Source organism: Oncorhynchus tshawytscha, unplaced genomic scaffold (genome assembly GCF_018296145.1).
Source record: "Oncorhynchus tshawytscha isolate Ot180627B unplaced genomic scaffold, Otsh_v2.0 Un_contig_9684_pilon_pilon, whole genome shotgun sequence".
In the NCBI taxonomy this organism is placed as follows: domain Eukaryota; kingdom Metazoa; phylum Chordata; class Actinopteri; order Salmoniformes; family Salmonidae; genus Oncorhynchus; species Oncorhynchus tshawytscha.
The window spans coordinates 17,501-24,459 of NW_024608392.1; the positions used below are offsets into that span (position 1 = coordinate 17,501).

Below are 6,959 nucleotides of genomic sequence, written 5' to 3' on the forward strand. Positions count from 1 at the left end.
ATTCAAAAACAAATCCAATGTTGATAAACTCCCATATCTACTGGGTAAAATTCCACAGTGTGCCATTACAGCAGCAAGAATTGTGACCTGTTGCCACGAGAAAAGGGCAACCAGTGAAGAACAAACACCATTGTAAATACAACCCATATTTATGCTTATTTTATTTTCCCTTGTGTACTTTAAACATTTGTACTTTATTGTTTTACAACACTGTATGTGTATACTGTTAATTTTTATTGTTTATATATATAACATGTTAATACATGTTTCCCATGCCAATAAAGCCCCTTAAAGAGAGAGAGAGAGAGAGAGAGAGAGAAAGAGAGAGAAGAGAGAGAGAGAGAAAGAGAGAGAGAAGAGAGAGAGAGAGAGAAAGAGAGAGAGAAGAGAGAGAGAGAAAGAAAGAGAGAAGAGAGAGAGAGAGAGAGAGAGAGAGAGAGAAGAGAGAGAGAGAGAGAGAGAGAGAGAGAGAGAGAGAGGAGACAGAGAGAGAGAGAGGAGAAAATTTAAATTGAGAGAGAGAGAGAGAGAGAGAGACCAGCATTGAGTAGTAACAGACGTCCATAGCTATCGGGCTTTTTCAGTGTCGAGGCCCAGCCAGTCTCAAGTGGGGGCAGGCATAAGGGAGTGAGGGGGAAAGGGGAAGATGAGAGTCACTTTCAGAATGGGAAGTTGGAAACAGAACAGTAGAGGACTTTGTTACATTTTGACGGACAGGCACGAGAGAACATTTCCTGAGTGCCATTGTTGACATTGAGAACAAGCAGAGCTCAACTTGTCTGTCACTCATCATTAAGGCTTTGACTAGACAGGCAGATTGTAACAGCAGCACAGGAATGGAGGAAGCTAGTACAATACTGCCACATAGGACTACTGTAGGGCAGTAGGCTGAAAATGACCAGCTTTACTCACTTGTGTACATTTTTGTTCTATGACTATATTCAATGCATTCATTATACTCAAACAGCATTGATGATGAAAATAGATTTCCAATCAACATCCCTGGACATAAGTGAATAACGTGTCAAAATGTGTCTTTATATACAGAGATACTGTACATTTTAATCCTGGTATCTGTGTCCATCAAACTAAACCTGGACATTGACTTCATGACAGATATCATTTAGACATTTAAACTGTTTCATACAAGCAAAGGCATAAAATGTTTTCTTCAAAACCATTATTTGCTATACTTATGCAATACAATTTAACCAAAACAAAATAAATATATTGTCATTAGATTTAGGTTAAACGGTCGGTGAAAAAAATGACGTTTTTTTTTTTTTTTTACAGTTCCATGACAGGTTCCCACGTTGTTTCAATTTCATCGCATTTGTTTATTGTTGTTTAAATGACGTGGAAACAGCGTTGATTCAACCAGTTTGTGTCCTATGGGAAGGAACTATTTGCTGACAAACATTGGATGTTTTTTCCTACTTGTAAACCCTTATGGCCAATTATTCTTCAAAAGAGGAAGTATACACGAATCAGCACATTCAATTTGAAAGCTGAAACTGCTGATGAAACTCGTGAAGTAGTAATCCCTAAACGCAGTCCAATCAAAATAAACCTCATCAATCTGAAGTATGTAGCCTACACGTCAATAGAATATGCGATAGGGACAAAACGCATCTTGTCGCCCTGGAAACAACCGGAAAATAGACATATTTCGTTTTGTTTTTTTGAATTTACAATGAAATTCCACGAAGACCATAATAATGATAGTTAATAATACATAAAAATAATTTCTGACTTGATTTATAGGCACACAAAAAAAACATTTGAATGGCTTAAATTACTCCAGTTGTGCAACTCTCACAGTGCCTACTTCAAAAGTTAATTGTTAACTTGTGCACCCGACAGGAAACTGATGAGAAGATTGCCCACAAGTTTAGTTAAATTCTAGAACTTTCAATTCGTTTACAATTAATTTGGTAATTTATCAGCATATTTGATCAAGTCAATCTATCCAATTGATTGCCTTTGAGAGCGTGGAGTAAATGACCATAATAAATATAGGCTAAGCACTCGAAACAAAACAAATTCCATACTGAATTAATGAAATAGCAATCCATAACTCACAAGTCATCAAATCCTAAACGCTCCTATTTCCCACGGATCCTCTCAATCCCCAGAGTGTATGTCTGTCTCCCTGGTTTGTTTCAGCCTCTCTCAGTCAACTATTCCGTCAGTCAGTCCAGACTAAAACTGGGGGTGGGTGTTTCTTGCGTCGTTATTCACCCATCCCTTCGGCTATTCATCCCCCTCTACTTCTCTCTCTCCTTCCTTCACCTCATTTCATCCTGTGGACTGACGGGGGAGAAGAAAATCGACCAATTGCTGCTGAACAGGAGGACGGGAGCGAAACGGGAGGGTGGAATTCGACAAAAACCCTCAGGCACTTTGCCTCGACAGGACTTGTCAAGTAAACGACTTGTAACCGAATGTAGGTTTTAACACTCAGGAAATGGTCATTTAGCTCTATCGTTAGTTTTCATGGCATTGTGATGTCTGACACCGACTGGATTGGAATTGTGGAATCTGAGCAGGTGCTTCAGCAAATTCTGTTGCGCGCTCTCTGGTGCTCTGAGGCTGTGAACGCACCAAGTGACTATACATTTAAACATACATCTACGCTAAATTGTTCCTTGAATGGCTGTTGCGTAATATATAATGAACATTTGCAAATTCCCTAGGAATAGTGTGCCTTATTTTAGTTGACTTGTCTTTTGGGACAGCGGAATTTGAAACGTGGGTAATAGTGAATTGTGCAGCATTGCGGCTCTGGAATAAACTCCACTCCACACCAGGTGTACCGTAGCGACCAATGCCCCTCAACCTCTTTCCCCACAAACCTCCCATCCAACGTCCATAGACCATCCCAAATGGCACCCTATTCCCTATATAGTGCACTACGTTTGATCAGAACCAAAAGAGCACCCGTTTCCCTATATAGTGCACTATTCTGGTCTGTCTGTCCTCCTAGCACCTCTCCCCTCCCAGCCAGCCCCTCCCAGAGAGAGGGAAACCCAGATCCTTGCTCCCAGAGAGAGACAGAAACCAGATGCTATGACAGTCCCAATGATGTCACCTCAACTGTCTTTGACTAGGCTGGGAGCATCCAATGGCTGCTGGGTAGGAATCAGTTCCTTTCAACACTATCACACTGCATTGAGATGCTGCTGAATATATGGATTGTCTGTGTGGGGATGCGGGGTGCGGGGGGGACGGGGGGGACAATTAGACCCAAACAAATCATGAGAAAACAAAAAGATAATTACTTGACACATTGGAAAGAATTTACAAAAAAACAGAGCAAACTAGAATGTTATTTGTCCCTAAACAGAGAGTACACAGTGGCAGAATACCTGACCACTGTGACTGACCCTAAACAGAGAGAACACAGTGGCAGAATACCTGACCACTGTGACTGACCCTAAACAGAGAGAACACAGTGGCAGAATACCTGACCACTGTGACTGACCCTAAACAGAGAGTACACAGTGGCAGAATACCTGACCACTGTGACTGACCCTAAACAGAGAGAACACAGTGGCAGAATACCTGACCACTGTGACTGACCCTAAACAGAGAGAACACAGTGGCAGAATACCTGACCACTGTGACTGACCCTAAACAGAGAGAACACAGTGGCAGAATACCTGACCACTGTGACTGACCCTAAACAGAGAGAACACAGTGGCAGAATACCTGACTACTGTGACTGACCCTAAACAGAGAGTACACAGTGGCAGAATACCTGACCACTGTGACTGACCCTAAACAGAGAGTACACAGTGGCAGAATACCTGACCACTGTGACTGACCCTAAACAGAGAGTACACAGTGGCAGAATGCCTGACCACTGTGACTGACCCTAAACAGAGAGTACACAGTGGCAGAATACCTGACCACTGTGACTGACCCTAAACAGAGAGTACACAGTGGCAGAATACCTGACTACTGTGACTGACCCTAAACAGAGAGTACACAGTGGCAGAACACCTGACTACTGTGACTGACCCTAAACAGAGAGTACACAGTGGCAGAATACCTGACCACTGTGACTGACCCTAAACAGAGAGTACACAGTGGCAGAATGCCTGACCACTGTGACTGACCCTAAACAGAGAGAACACAGTGGCAGAACTGACCACTGTGACTGACCCTAAACAGAATACACAGTGGCAGAATGCCTGACCACTGTGACTGACCCTAAACAGAGAGTACACAGTGGCAGAATACCTGACTACTGTGACTGACCCTAAACAGAGAGTACACAGTGGCAGAATACCTGACCACTGTGACTGACCCTAAACAGAAGAACACAGTGGCAGAATACCTGACTGTGACTGACCCTAAACAGTGAGCACAGCCCTGACTATGTGACTGACCCTAAAAAGAGAACACAGTGGCAGTTGACCAGGCAGACTCTCAAGAGAAGACAGTGGCAGCTACCTGTGCTCACTGCCCTAAAATGAGTGGAAAGTGGCAGAATAACTTCCTGACCAAATGTATGACCATGTTCAGACCGACACAACGACATTATGACACAACGACCTAACATAATATGCACACAGTGGCAGAATCCTGAGGACTGTTGTGACTGTAAACATTGAACATTTGGCAAATGGTTTACCACTTTGTTTGATCTAAACAGTGCTTTGGCATGTTAAATACCTGACCACTGTGACTGACCCAAAATAAAGCCTTGACTATTACAGACTTGAGCAGAGACAGATTGAGAAAGCCGAGAGGCAGAGAGCTCTAAAGAGAAGACAGGCTATGTGCTCACTGCCCACAAAAAGAGGTGGAAACTGAGCTGCAGAGAGAATGATGACCATATTAGAGAGACATATTTCCCTCAGATAAAGATCCAGAAAGAGATTTGAAAACAAATCCAATTTTGAAAAACTCCCATATCTACTGGGTGAAATTCCACAGTGTGCCATCACAGCAGCAAGATTTGTGACCTGTTGCCACGAGAAAGGGCAACCAGTGAAGAACAAACAGACCATTGTAAATACAAGAGATTTATGCTTATTTATTTTATCTTGTGTCCTTTAGCCATTTGTACATTGTTAGAACACTGTATATATATATAATATGACATTTGTAATGACTGTTTTGAAACTTCTGTATGTGTAATGTTTACTGTTAATTTTTGTTGTTTTTCACTTTATATATTCACTTTGTAGTTGTCTACCTCACTTGCTTTGGCAATGTTAACACAGTTTCCCATGCCAATAAAGAGAGATTGAATTGAATTGAATTGAGAGAGAGAGAGAGAGAGAGAGAGAGAGAGAGAGAGAGAGAGAGAGAGAGAGAGAGAGAGAGAGAGAGATAAAGAGAAAGAGAGAGAAAGAGAGAGAGAGAGAGAGATAAAGAGAGAGAGAGAGAGAGAGAGAGAGAGAGAAAGAGAGAGAGAGAGAGAGAGATAAGAGAGAGAGAAAAGAGAGAGAGAGATAAAGAGAGAGAGAGAGAGAGAGAGAGAGAGAGAGAGATAAAGAGAGAGAGAGAGAGAGAGAGAGAGAGAGAGAGAGAGAGAGAAAGAGAGAGAAAGAGAGAGAGAGAGAGAGAGATAAAGAGAGAGAGAGAGAGAGAGAGAGAGAGAGAAAGAGAGAGAGAGAGAGAGAGATAAAGAGAGAGAGAGAGAGAGAGAGATAAAGAGAGAGAGAGAGAGATAAAGAGAAAGAGAGAGAGAGAGAGAGAGAGAGAGAGAGAGAGATTAAAATGAGAGAGAGAGAGAGAGAGAGAGAGAGAGAGAGACAGAGAGAGAGAGAGAGATAAGAGAGAGAGAGAGAGAGAGAGAGAGAGAGAGAAAGAGAGAGATAAGAGACAGAGAGAGAGCCCTGCTAAAGAGAAGATTCTCAAGATAGTGGACAGAACAGATATTTCTCTGTCTATATCCAGTCAGAGAGACGTTCCCATTGTGTATGAGTGATAAAGAGACCAGTGTTGTAACAGAGAGAGATTAAAAGACATGTACAAGCAGGGTCTCATCCAACTGAGACATGTACTAAACTGGGAACACAGACCAGTCGACCAGATAGTAGAAAAGAGAGCAGTAAGACAGAGTAGCTTCAAACAGAACTGGAGCGTTTGAGAAAAGAAGATTTGTCCTGGCCTGTTCTACAACAGTCCCTGAGATATTCAAGCCCTGCAGAACACAGAGAGAGACAGATCAGAGATATATATATGATAAAGGAGTCAGCCATAGAGCCCTGAGAGATATAGAGAGGAGAGAGAGAGCCAGATTCTTAGAGATCTGCAGTCAGAACAGAGTCTCTCTGATAAAGAGAGAGAGGGGGACTAACATATCAAGTATTCTCAACGTTATAGTGGACAGTAACAGATATTTCCCTAAATCAAGACAGTCAGTCCCCCAAGAACGTTCCCATTGTGTATGTGTTTATTGGATACCAGTTGTGTTGTAACAGCCTTGTTTCTTTCAGATAACAATGACATGTACAGTTGCAGAGTCTCATCCAACTTGTACTAAACTGGGAACACAACCAGTCGACCACCATAGTAGAAAACAGATGCAGTAATCACAGCTAGGTAGCTTCAAACAGAACTGGAGCGTTTGAGGTTTAAAAGAATCCGTGTGAAGTTTGTCCTGGCCTGTTCTACAACAGGTCCCTGTCTGCCATATTCAAGCCCTGCACTGTCTGAACAACAGGCTCTCTGTCTGCCATATTCAAGCCCTGCACTGTCTGAACAACAGGATTCTCTCTGTCTGCCATATTCAAGCCCTGCACTGACAGATACTAGGCTCTCAATCTCTCCTGGGTCCTCTACACACAAGACATGATTCCTTATATATCTCCTGGGTCCTCTACACATCAGACATGATTCCTGATATATCTCCTGGGTCCTCAACACATTAGACATGATTCCTTATATATCTCCTGGGTTCTCTACACATCAGACATGATTCCTTATATATCTGTCCTCTA

General features: G+C 42.3%; 1 long non-coding RNA gene across 1 annotated transcript in view; it reads right to left on the reverse strand.

Moving 5' to 3' along the window:
- LOC121843495 overlaps positions 1 to 2,291 on the reverse strand; it is a 16,323-nt gene extending 14,032 nt beyond the window's left edge. Inside the window, exon 1 of the long non-coding RNA XR_006081594.1 lies at positions 2,083 to 2,291. This is a non-coding gene — a long non-coding RNA (uncharacterized LOC121843495). The remainder of the gene's footprint in view (positions 1 to 2,082) is intronic.
- Positions 2,292 to 6,959: the final 4,668 nt, after the last annotated feature.